General features: G+C 35.6%; 1 protein-coding gene and 1 pseudogene across 2 annotated transcripts in view; one reads left to right on the top strand and one right to left on the bottom strand.

Moving 5' to 3' along the window:
- The window catches only part of LOC130046494 (sacsin-like), a 40,964-nt gene extending 36,373 nt beyond the window's left edge, over window positions 1-4,591 (bottom strand). The window contains exon 1 of one of the 2 annotated variants that reach the window (XM_056163930.1): window positions 1,043-4,591. The gene's annotated coding sequence lies outside the window, so the exon portion shown is untranslated. The remainder of the gene's footprint in view (window positions 1-1,042) is intronic. The other variant, XM_056163929.1, reaches the window with a different exon arrangement.
- Window positions 4,592-6,876: 2,285 nt separating this feature from the next.
- Window positions 6,877-7,672, top strand: LOC130053869 (uncharacterized; annotated as a pseudogene).
- Window positions 7,673-14,007: the final 6,335 nt, after the last annotated feature.

The following is a 14,007-nucleotide window of genomic DNA, read 5'->3' as shown; positions in this document are numbered from 1 at the left end:
GAAGATGAAAATGTGAAATGTTTACGCCGACGACAGCCTTTGGCTCAAGTGAGCTAAAAATGACGCAAAGATGTATTTGAGACATCTAAACTTTCTATTTTTAAAACAAGGCACGAGCCCTGTTTATAGTTTATGTGACTCAACTGTCAGTTGACGGATTTTGTAAACGAACATTTTCTGTTCTCTCTTATTTCTGCTTGCTCTCTCAATTGATATTTTTCATCAACGTGTGTCGAAATGTTGAATGCTTTGGCACATATATTTTTTATAAACATTGATGTTTTCACCTCCACATGTGATTTCCTAGCTATGACAAGTATGTTGACTAACACGATTTTGCATTGATTGATTGATGTTTTCCGTCACACTCAACAATTTTTCAGTTATCTGGTGGCGCCCAGTTTTTATTGGTGGAAGAGAGAACCCAGATACAATGTACCTGGGAAGAGACCACCGACCTTCCGAAAGTAAACTGGGAAACTTTCTCACTGGCACGAGCGGGATTCGAACCCGCGCCAACAGAGGTGAGAGGGCCGTGTGATTTTGATTGCGATGCTCTAACCACTCGGCCACGGAGGCCCCCACGATTTCGGAAGCCGGATTTTATGTAAATACAAAGAACCTGTGTAAAAATATTCTACATCCATACAAAAGATCTTCATCTTTATAACAAAAACCTGTCAATTTCAATCGATAAAAATCATGTCTATGCCCCTTTAATAAGGGAAACTAGTGTTGCCAGTTTGATGTGTGCCAAGCAAATGGCTCTAAAGATATTGATCGCACAATATCTTCCCATGTCCAGAGTGGAATGACCTTTCAACTCAAACTCAATGGGGGTCACCTACTACTTAGTAACCAGTGTAACAATGTTGAAGTCTATCAAACAAAGGGTTAAGATATTGAGCAAATGACTGAAAGGTGCAAACCATTATGTCCCATTTTTCAAGGGGAGGGGGTTCACAGAATACAAAGTCAGCTTTTACCTCGCAAAGGAGCATTTTTGCCGAAATGAAACATCATTGCAGGTTTGATCTCCTACCTCATGTTTTCCTGCCTATGTACAAACGCCGAAAACAGGTTTGTAATGTGAGTACTCCAAAAACAGAATCTGACTAGACACGTAAAGAGCGTAGACACAGAGGAACGATTTCCAAATCCAAACTCCACTGTTTCGATTGAAAGGGAATTGTTTTTATAAAGCTCTCCGTTGTTTGTTTGTTTTCACATCCGTCCCGGCACAAGTTTACGCGTGAAACATATATACTGGTAGTGGAACGTTTTCTTCGTACGTTGTTGCAAAATTGCTATGTCTGGCAATGCAGGTTTTTCCCGGTTAAGTACTACGTCTGGGAACAGTGGTCATCCTGCTTATGTACATATTGATAGAAATACGCCGTATTACAAAGAGATAAGATGTAGAGTACCCACCTTATACTGATTTTCCACAGACGTCTGCATTTACACATTATCATGATAGTTGTATACTGAAGTCAATGAAGCGATGCTTAGTTACACAGACGTCTGCATTTACACATTATCATGATAGTTGTATACTGAAGTCAATGAAGCGATGCTTAGTTACGAATCAAACATTGAAACGAGTGTATTGTGCAAATATGTGATCATGACTTCTTTCAAGCAAGTTTCGATTCTATTTTTTAAGAATAGGTTTAACCTGCCTGTTTTTTAAAAATCAGCTTTCGGTTCTCATTCCAAGAATCATGCACCAAAGACCGGCATAATTAAATCTTACATAGACTTTTAACATGCAAGAAAATAAAACCTTTTGAGATCTTTAAAACAAGCCTACTAGTTTTTTAAATGATCGCAATCTGAGTTTTACTTCAATATTCCGTATTTTGACGTATTCAAAGACATATTTATTTAAGCCTACATTCCAACATATTGTCATAATTTTGAAGTTTCACTAGTTCTGTTTATTTGTTTATCTTGTATGCATGCTTAGCATTTATTGCTCTATACTGTTATCACAATCGGTAACGGGATATGTCTGTCAGCGTCCTACACTAGTGGTCGCCGATGTTCTCATGGGAATATAAGGGTTCATTGTTTATATTCCTGATTAAGGTTAGCCATTATCGGTGCTTTATGATTTTGGCTGGGAACCTTGAAGTTTGAGGGGCATGCCCAAGTTTGAGTCAGTTCTGTATTGGCGTTTAATACAGATGGATGTCAGTTCTGCTCCGTAAGCAGATGGACTGATGTGTATATTGAACTTCAACTATTTGAAGTTGTTCAACATAAATGTTGTGTGTAAATATGTGTATATTTGTAAGTAAACTGTAAATATAACATCTGCCTTATTCTTGGACATTAGCACGTTACAATATATTTTAGTACATGCAATATAGGGAGTATCGGAATTTTAGTCAATGAATAGATATACTGTATGCATCTATATCCATGGACACATATCGAAGTGTTCCCCTGTTCTGTGTAAATATTCTTATTCATTGATTAAAATGCACAATACCAACTGTCAAGCAGCCAATGAGCCGATCGAAGTTAACAGCCCATAAGAATTCATCAATGTTTTGAGAATCCTAATATAAACATGAGCATATAATCGATCAAAATAATTTTTAAAACCTTTGATAAACATATTCTTAATTATCAAGAGGGTACATGTATAACGAATCTGCAGAACGAAGTGTTCGCTGTGGATGGTAGACTTGAACTAGTTCCTGGATGTATGCAGGAGCTAATCCATGTAGAGTCTTGAAAGTACACAACAGGATTTTGTATTTCGTTCGATATGTCACAGGTAACCAGAGAAGCGATATGAAAATTGGTGTAATATGCTCATGTTTCAGTGAATGTGTCACTAGGCTGACAGCGGCTTGGGGTAATTTATGGAGTGGAGTCGTGGAGTCTTGGAGTGGAGTCAATGAATAAAATATGTATAAAATATACATTTTCATTATATATATACAAGTCGGGGACGGGGGATTGTGTTGAATCAACACATTTCAAAGATATTTTTTGAATTATTTTTATAATGAACACTTTAAAGTAAAAGTTTAAAATGTTGATAGATTTATAATTGTAACCAACTATCCAATTTTGATATCAGCAGTGTATGTTGACAGCATCCTGTCCTCATTTCCTTTCATTATTCCACACAATAAAGGGCATACTATAAAACCTGACCTGGCCCCATTGACCTGGCCTCAAAATTGGCCTGGCCCCAATATTGGCCTCTAATTATGCTCCATCCCAAATTTTGGCCTGGCCTCAAAAGTTGGCCTGGGCTCAAATTTGGCCTCTTAAAAAATGTTTGGCCTCAACCAAAAAAAAAAAAAAAATCTTTTTTAATTCAAAATTTTATTTGATTTATTATTGGTTTTAGTTTTTCAAAATCATAGCATATAAATGATATGTTTCTGTTGTTTTGTAAATGTACACTTTGAAATAATCATGAACTACCACCAATCTGATTGATTTTATTGATTACCTATTGATCAATGCATTGAATAAATCATTTTCTTTTCCCTTCATATTTGTATGTACTAGTACACACCAAAACAGATTGCACAACTAATGAAGCAATTGGCATATTGATTTTGTTTCAGAATTATGATTAATTTCATTGATTTATTATTGGTGTTAGTTTTTCAAAATTGTAGAAATAAAGTGATATATGTACATTAGAATAAACATGAAATGCTACAAATCTGATTGATTTTATTGATTATATGTTGATTAGTTTATTGACAAAATCATTTGCTTTTCCCGTCCTAACTTATGTACTTGTACATCAAAAAGTATACTGATGAAATGATTGATTTATTGATATATTTTGTATTCAATTATGAATAGAATTCAATTTGATATCAATTATGAAAGTGTTACAATTGTGTTGTTATTATAATGAATTCGATTTTAAGAGCAGCGCACATTCAGAACAGAGCATGTGGTCTTAATGTTTTCAATGTGCAGATACCATGCATTTAGTGTTATTTGTTTAATTTCCAATGCATGGTAAATGACATTTTTAAAAAATCAAAATAAACACAGTGAAGTGTTTGCTAGCATAATGATAATAGCCAATGATCTAAGGATTTTAGATTTGTATTTTGATGTTCATTTGTCTATAATTTACGTAGAATGAACAATGTAGATTAAAACAGATATGATGTATTATAAATATTTCTTTCTCGATTTCATAATTAAGTTTCAATATTCATAACAAAAGTGACAAGTTCCCATGCTCTGAAGGCCTGCCCTGTCAGGATAAAGGGAATATCTATCACCATATTAAAGGATGGCGATGAAAACTTTTGCTGAAGTTGGAAATTCCATTGTACAGAAACAATGGAGCAGTCCAACATTTGCAAATAGGGTGTGTTTGATACAACAGAAATATTTTAATTAGTAACTCATCTTATGATTGTGCCTAAACTAAATAAGGTATACAAAATTGTCTGTCTGAATTTTCAAAATTGTGATTTTTTTTCTGGTTTTGTGATAAAGCAACAGTAAAACAGAACTAATTACAATCATTACATTAAATCTGTCCACCGGCCCTTTTCTTATTTTATATCAAAGTTTTATATCTGCAGTTAAAAAAAATATTATTTGCACCTCTATCTAACCACTGCAGCAGCTACATCTAAGCAAATATCAGATACTGAACATGTAATGCTCATAATGGAGAAAAACAGTTTATGCATCTACAAATTCACAAAAGTGCAGCTTTAATTTTGTTCTTAATGTGTTTAAACTGTCGTCAAAATCATCTTTTCATTCTGATAATTATTGAAAATAAACGTTCTGTACAGAGCGGTGTGAAATTTCAAACCGTATATCATAGATTAACCTCAACCTTGATTTCTTGTCAAGACCGGTGCTGTAGAACTCTGTGTTAAATTAATGTTGTAAATAATCTGATATCCGATTACAGTACTAGTGTTACATGTTTATTTCAAATAGTTAAAACAGATATGAACATCCTTAATTCGTCAAAAGTTGTAGTTTCAATCTGTATGATTTATTATAGTATTTTTATTCCTAGATATCAAACTCATTGTTCTTATCAATGAGAGTGATTAAGGCGGTGCACTACATTGCAGCGTGTGAGGTGTGATGATTCATCATTAAACTAGTGTGAATTTGTTTTTTAAATTCATTATCAATAGGTGAAGTGGATCATTAGTAAAATGAGAGTTTTCAATGTGCATATTTACAAAACAACACAACCATATCATTTATGTTCAACAATTTTGAAAAATCAAAACCAATAATAAAACAATGAAAGCAATCATAATTCTAAAACAATCAATAAGCCAATCATTTCATTAGTTCCGTATATTTTTTTGGTGTGTACTAGTACAGATGTTAGGAAGGGAAAAATTATTTAATCAATAAACTGATCAATAGATATTCAATAAAATCAATCAGATTGGTGGTAGTTCATGATTGTTTTAATGTGCACATTCACAAAATAACACAAACATATCATTCATGTTCAACAATTTTGAAAAAACAAAACCAATAAGAAATCAATGAAATTAATCATAATTCTGAAAAAAAATCACTATGCCAATCTTTCATTAGTTGTGTATACGGTTTTTGGTGTATACTAGTACATACAGATATGAAGGGAAAAGATTTGATCAATACACTGATCAATAGATAATCAATAAAATCAATCAGATTGGTGGTAGTTCATGATTATTTTAAAGTGCACATTTACAAAACAACAGAAACATATCATTTATGTGCTATGATTTTGTAAAACTAAAACCAATAATAAATCAATGAATTTAATCGAAATTTTTAATAAAAATTTTTTTTGGTTGAGGCCCAAAATTTTTTTAGAGGCCAAATTTGAGGCCAGGCCAACTTTTGAGGCCAGGCCAAAATTTGGGATGGAGCATAATTAGAGGCCAAAATTGGGGCCAGGCAAATTTTGAGGCCAGGCCAGGCCAGGCCAATGGGGCCAGGCTATGTTTTATAGTATGCCACAATAAGGTAAACTAATGTGCATCCAATTAAATGTCAACTCCAGGAACAGATAAAAAACAAACGCTATAATGAAAAAAACCTCTCGCCCTTAAATTTGATAACAGTAACACATAGGTCAGCAATTAAAATAATTGTATCCTGAGAGCTGTCTATACGACTCAAAACCTAATAAAGAACAATTAAAGAGAAACTTGATGTTATATAAATTTGCTAAGGTGGCAGGGGACAGTTTCTTTGGTTTTGAAACATGTGGATAGGGGGTATACACCAAAGTCAGATTATGACAGACTAATGAAAAATCATATTTCCCTTTTATGTCAATACTTGTATTTCATATTAGTGTAGTTAATAAATTATGACCCTAAATTAACATGTAATCTATAAATACTGGTGCTGGTGCACAAAACATGCTCTGACCAGGTTCCCCTTTTTTGCTTTGATTTTCCCTCATTTGGGCTAATCCACACCACCCCCACACCATCACAGTACCAAACATGGGAATTTAGACACTGTGCACAATCAAGAACCCTATCTGCCCTTCTCAGCTTTTAAAACTTTGTAACAGTCAAGCCGAAAGCCTACATCAAAGGGGAGGCGAATTTTATTTATATGTGGTAACTTTCACAGGGGCCTAAGATACCATTTTTAATTATTATAATTAAAAGAGTTCGGTTATACAATCTGTTTCGTTTCGGTAGGTTTCGTTTCGTTTCGGTGGATTTCGTTTCGTTTCGGTAGGTTTCGTTTCGTTTCGGTATATTTCGTTTCGTTTCGGTAGATTTCGTTTCGTTTCGGTAGATTTCGTTTCGATTTCGTTTCGCACTTTACAGGTACCCGTTTCATGTGTTTTCCAATAGAATAGACTACTATCGTAACGATTTAGCGGGCATATTTGGATGAACTTTCGATGTGCAAATAGAATCATAAGCAGGGACCTATATACTAACTAGGTCCCTGTCATAAATGACGCGTTTATGAACAAATTTTCGTAGGGGAATTTCCCATCGGCACAGTGCAGGCTAATCGGCGGACCGGTTCGATCTGGATTGATCAGAGAATCAGACCAGCGTAAAAAACCATGACGGATCCATTAGTGGTGGACGTAATCGGATATTCTTATATACGTCGTTTAAAACAGTTTCTTTCGGTGAATCCAACGTATGATAACCTGTGTTTAGATCAGAATGAAAAGACAGTGTACTTCCGTGCTCAGGGAGGATTGATAATACAAATGTTGGCGAACTCGCCCCATTTAAGCAGTTTAATTCCCTGATCCACCTAGCCTATGTATCTTTTAATTTAAAAAAATGTTTTTAAAAAATAGGCGGCAATGACGCGACGAGGAGACCGGCTGATGTGATAGCACAAGACATTTTCTCGTTTGCCAATATGATAGGACAATTATTGCCGAGACCCAAAGAAATCGCCGATGAATTATAATGAGGAAGTGTTTAAAATAAATCAGTGTTTGGAACAATTAACATCAGATTCTGACAGAATTGATTTTTGGAAACACAGAGGATTGTGGACTGACCTGCGATACCTTGGGCCCGATGGTGTCCATCTGGGCGTGTCGAGTATTGGGATTTCCCCTGCACCCATGATAAAATATTTGAGGAGCGTTAAATACGCTATTTCCCACGCAATTGGAAAATCAAGACCAGAATCTCTTAATTTATAGCATATATATAGCCACAGAGTATTTCAGTCAGAGTTGTTGACCATGAGTATGATATGCATATCATTATGTATATATATGTGTGTGTATGTATATAGGATGGAACACCATAAGGATGAGTCTTTATACTATTCGATATGCTTGGGGTGAAATGTTTATGGCTAGTATTCTGTTATCCCATGGATCATGATGAATGGGGGCTTCATTCAATGCATTTAAGCTTAATGATTGCATGCTAAGTAAGTCTTGGAACCTAGTGTAAATGATTGGAATTTCCATGGGATCAAGCTATTATAATAGTCAACCTTTATGTCAGACTTTAGACTAGAATGGTAAGAAAGTCAAGAGATTTACATTGATTCAAGGAATGTTTCGAGATGTTTCAAGTCGATTCAAAGATTTTTGGTGTTTTATCTTATCACAAGTCAAATGTAAAATGCATTTCAGTGACTTGTTTCATCAAAGGTTTTGAGAAGTCGGGTTTATAATAGGACTTGTTTTAGTTAAGGCTTTGACTTGTTTTAAAGTTGTGGCAAGTCAAAATTAAGGATTGTGACTTGTTTCTAGGTAATGACAAGTGAGTTTAAGGATATAAGACTTGTTTCTAGGTTATGACAAGTCAGTTTTAGGATGTAAGACTTGTTTCAAAGTCATGACAAATCGTTTAAGGATTTAAATCTTGTTTTGAAGTGATGACAAGCCAGCAATTACATTAGACATGTCTCGAGGTTATGGCAAGTCAAGACTTGTTTTAGGTGGTTGGAATTTGACTCAAATATAGAAGTCTGTTTTAGGTTATTTAAGGACTTGTGTTATGCAAGTAAGATATAGCTGCCACAAATGGATATAAAATTAAACATTGAGACTTCTTTCTATGATATAATGAATCATGTTAAAAGGGACAAATTTCCCCTTTTAATGTAAATTTCATTGTTAAAGTTCATTAAAAACACATCCCGGTCTTTCATCAGGCGATTCTGTGAACTCTATATCAGTGGATCAAAAATTTGTTAACAATATATTGCATACAGGTGAACCAGCAACACCCCCTCATAAGTCAGATTCAATTTGTCTAACTGATGGAATTCCTCTTGCTGCTACCATTCCTTATACATATGTAGGGTAAAGGCAAAAATCTGGGAGAACCAATATAAAGCAGCGGCAAGAGGAACCAATCTCCTTAAACATTGCGGCAGGTTCCATCACTGTCCAACATAGTTCTTCAAAGAACAAAGTGCCATTGTCTATCCAGCAATGGACAGATGGCTTTTTGATATTCATGGCAGTGTATATTGAAAAACATCTGCTACGTGTAAGTGTGTCGTCGAAAAACACAAGAGTTTTGACATAAGGAGTGACGACAGATCCACCGAAGGTCAGTTGGTATCTAGGATTTATATCAACTTCAGAATACATGTACGTATTCAACAAAGTATTTTTTGGATGACTGATAACAAAATATGTGTTGGTGGGTTTTTTCTGAAGAAGCGGCTGTTTATGACATGAAAAAGCGTTATCTTTTATTGATCGTGAGGAATGCTGATTTAAAGTGTTGAAAACTCGATCGTTTTGCTGCTATTGATTTTGAATAAGTTTTGTAATTTCAAATTTATTAAACGTTCTCCGGATTTTGAGAATCAACAATTGATTTGTACTTCTCCCGTATGTTGTATAACAATACATCAGAAGTTTCTCCTTTCACAGTAGTTTCTTAGAAGTAAGAATGTGGGTTTGGTGGAATATTTACTGGCTTTGCAAGTTCTAGAATCCAGTAAAGATAGAGTAACTCATTTCCATTCCTCCTATTGCCTGGTATATTAAATATATTAAGATTTTGAAAAACTTTGTCATTTGAAAGGAAACGTGGGAGCAAAGTAGGTTACCAATTTGGAATTAAAGCCAAGTTCGTTTAAAATACTGTTGTAATGACGAGCATTACAACGACAATGTTGGAACAAGCTAGGTCAGCTATTACCCTCGTGTAACCCTACTGTGATAACTTCTGGTTTACTAAATACAGAAGGATAGGTGATACACGTTTTCCTTTTATCGTGTCCAATTCAATATTTTGATATTCCTCCCATACTTTATAGTTATTCTGACAGAGTCAAGTTCTTCAAGCTCATCGTCTGGCATTGTATTTGACAGAGTTCTGTCGCCAATCAGAGATCGGGGCTCAAATTTTCGACCTTTTAAAATTAACAATATCAGGTCCTCATTTTCAACATGTATATGTATAACAATGTCTGACTGCTTGGACGAAAACTGATGAACTTGAATGAGTCATTGTATCTTGTTTAACGTCTCGAGAATTTTTCACTGATATGAAGACGTCTTGAAGGAGGATTTGTTATAGGACGGTCTATATCTAGATGTTCAGTTGTACATTGACTTTGTAATGAAAGAGTTTGGTGCAATAGTACTGATATATTTAGACAGGAAATACTGGGTGTAGGAGTGAACATCAGATTAATGTGACACTGATATTTAGCGATACTTTTGAGAGGTAGAAATGGGATGATAGTCCGCCTCCTTTCACCACGTCCACTGGGTCACTCAACCCTTCATCCTCTTTAGAAAATGGACAAGATCCTCTCTGGAAGCCTTCGGTTTTGGGTTTTTTTAATGTCGGTCAGGATACCAACTGCATGGCAGATTATTCCTGGGAAGGTGCAGCCAAGTATGACGTCAATTCGTAATTAAACTGAAAATCCCAAAGAATTAATGATTGATTGTTTTGATGTTTTTCGCCACACTCAACAATATTTCAGTTATCTTAAGGCGCCCAGTCTTTATTGGTGGAAGAGAGAAACCAGATACAATGTCCCTTGGAAGAGACCACCGACCTTCCGAAAGTAAATTGGGAAACTTTCTCACCGGCGCGAGCGGAATTCGAACCTGCGCCGATCAGAGGTGAGAGGCCGTGTAATTTTGAGTTCGATGCTCTAACCACTCGGCCACAAAGACCCCAAAGCATTAATGAGGACAAGAGAATCCACTCATGTTTCTCACTTTTATCATAAAAAGAAACATTTAACAAATCTGTTGGGGAAGAGACCTACATTCCACATCGCTCACGTGATCATTGAATTTCATATTCGTGTACAGAGAAAAAAAACTTAAAACGGCCAACCCCAACTGTTGACCCACCCTATTTTTGTGATTATCTCCACATTGAAGGGCATGCCCTTCATTTGAACCCCCTTCACCCAAGAATGCTTTGTTTCAAGTTCGGTTGAAATTGGCTCAGTGATTCTGGAGAAGATGAAAATGTGAAATGTTTACGCCGACGACAGCCTTTGGCTCAAGTGAGCTAAAAATGACGCAAAGATGTATTTGAGACATCTAAACTTTCTATTTTTAAAACAAGGCACGAGCCCTGTTTATAGTTTATGTGACTCAACTGTCAGTTGACGGATTTTGTAAACGAACATTTTCTGTTCTCTCTTATTTCTGCTTGCTCTCTCAATTGATATTTTTCATCAACGTGTGTCGAAATGTTGAATGCTTTGGCACATATATTTTTTATAAACATTGATGTTTTCACCTCCACATGTGATTTCCTAGCTATGACAAGTATGTTGACTAACACGATTTTGCATTGATTGATTGATGTTTTCCGTCACACTCAACAATGTTTCAGTTATCTGGTGGCGCCCAGTTTTTATTGGTGGAAGAGAGAACCCAGATACAATGTACCTGGGAAGAGACCACCGACCTTCCGAAAGTAAACTGGGAAACTTTCTCACTGGCACGAGCGGGATTCGAACCCGCGCCAACAGAGGTGAGAGGGCCGTGTGATTTTGATTGCGATGCTCTAACCACTCGGCCACGGAGGCCCCCACGATTTCGGAAGCCGGATTTTATGTAAATACAAAGAACCTGTGTAAAAATATTCTACATCCATACAAAAGATCTTCATCTTTATAACAAAAACCTGTCAATTTCAATCGATAAAAATCATGTCTATGCCCCTTTAATAAGGGAAACTAGTGTTGCCAGTTTGATGTGTGCCAAGCAAATGGCTCTAAAGATATTGATCGCACAATATCTTCCCATGTCCAGAGTGGAATGACCTTTCAACTCAAACTCAATGGGGGTCACCTACTACTTAGTAACCAGTGTAACAATGTTGAAGTCTATCAAACAAAGGGTTAAGATATTGAGCAAATGACTGAAAGGTGCAAACCATTATGTCCCATTTTTCAAGGGGAGGGGGTTCACAGAATACAAAGTCAGCTTTTACCTCGCAAAGGAGCATTTTTGCCGAAATGAAACATCATTGCAGGTTTGATCTCCTACCTCATGTTTTCCTGCCTATGTACAAACGCCGAAAACAGGTTTGTAATGTGAGTACTCCAAAAACAGAATCTGACTAGACACGTAAAGAGCGTAGACACAGAGGAACGATTTCCAAATCCAAACTCCACTGTTTCGATTGAAAGGGAATTGTTTTTATAAAGCTCTCCGTTGTTTGTTTGTTTTCACATCCGTCCCGGCACAAGTTTACGCGTGAAACATATATACTGGTAGTGGAACGTTTTCTTCGTACGTTGTTGCAAAATTGCTATGTCTGGCAATGCAGGTTTTTCCCGGTTAAGTACTACGTCTGGGAACAGTGGTCATCCTGCTTATGTACATATTGATAGAAATACGCCGTATTACAAAGAGATAAGATGTAGAGTACCCACCTTATACTGATTTTCCACAGACGTCTGCATTTACACATTATCATGATAGTTGTATACTGAAGTCAATGAAGCGATGCTTAGTTACACAGACGTCTGCATTTACACATTATCATGATAGTTGTATACTGAAGTCAATGAAGCGATGCTTAGTTACGAATCAAACATTGAAACGAGTGTATTGTGCAAATATGTGATCATGACTTCTTTCAAGCAAGTTTCGATTCTATTTTTTAAGAATAGGTTTAACCTGCCTGTTTTTTTAAAAATCAGCTTTCGGTTCTCATTCCAAGAATCATGCACCAAAGACCGGCATAATTAAATCTTACATAGACTTTTAACATGCAAGAAAATAAAACCTTTTGAGATCTTTAAAACAAGCCTACTAGTTTTTTAAATGATCGCAATCTGAGTTTTACTTCAATATTCCGTATTTTGACGTATTCAAAGACATATTTATTTAAGCCTACATTCCAACATATTGTCATAATTTTGAAGTTTCACTAGTTCTGTTTATTTGTTTATCTTGTATGCATGCTTAGCATTTATTGCTCTATACTGTTATCACAATCGGTAACGGGATATGTCTGTCAGCGTCCTACACTAGTGGTCGCCGATGTTCTCATGGGAATATAAGGGTTCATTGTTTATATTCCTGATTAAGGTTAGCCATTATCGGTGCTTTATGATTTTGGCTGGGAACCTTGAAGTTTGAGGGGCATGCCCAAGTTTGAGTCAGTTCTGTATTGGCGTTTAATACAGATGGATGTCAGTTCTGCTCCGTAAGCAGATGGACTGATGTGTATATTGAACTTCAACTATTTGAAGTTGTTCAACATAAATGTTGTGTGTAAATATGTGTATATTTGTAAGTAAACTGTAAATATAACATCTGCCTTATTCTTGGACATTAGCACGTTACAATATATTTTAGTACATGCAATATAGGGAGTATCGGAATTTTAGTCAATGAATAGATATACTGTATGCATCTATATCCATGGACACATATCGAAGTGTTCCCCTGTTCTGTGTAAATATTCTTATTCATTGATTAAAATGCACAATACCAACTGTCAAGCAGCCAATGAGCCGATCGAAGTTAACAGCCCATAAGAATTCATCAATGTTTTGAGAATCCTAATATAAACATGAGCATATAATCGATCAAAATAATTTTTAAAACCTTTGATAAACATATTCTTAATTATCAAGAGGGTACATGTATAACGAATCTGCAGAACGAAGTGTTCGCTGTGGATGGTAGACTTGAACTAGTTCCTGGATGTATGCAGGAGCTAATCCATGTAGAGTCTTGAAAGTACACAACAGGATTTTGTATTTCGTTCGATATGTCACAGGTAACCAGAGAAGCGATATGAAAATTGGTGTAATATGCTCATGTTTCAGTGAATGTGTCACTAGGCTGACAGCGGCTTGGGGTAATTTATGGAGTGGAGTCGTGGAGTCTTGGAGTGGAGTCAATGAATAAAATATGTATAAAATATACATTTTCATTATATATATACAAGTCGGGGACGGGGGATTGTGTTGAATCAACACATTTCAAAGATATTTTTTGAATTATTTTTATAATGAACACTTTAAAGTAAAAGTTTAAAATGTTGATAGATTTATAATTGTAACCAA

The sequence above is a fragment of the Ostrea edulis genome, chromosome 4 (assembly GCF_947568905.1).
Source record: "Ostrea edulis chromosome 4, xbOstEdul1.1, whole genome shotgun sequence".
In the NCBI taxonomy this organism is placed as follows: Eukaryota; Metazoa; Mollusca; class Bivalvia; order Ostreida; family Ostreidae; genus Ostrea; species Ostrea edulis.
This window is presented reverse-complemented; position numbering and strand designations above follow the sequence as displayed.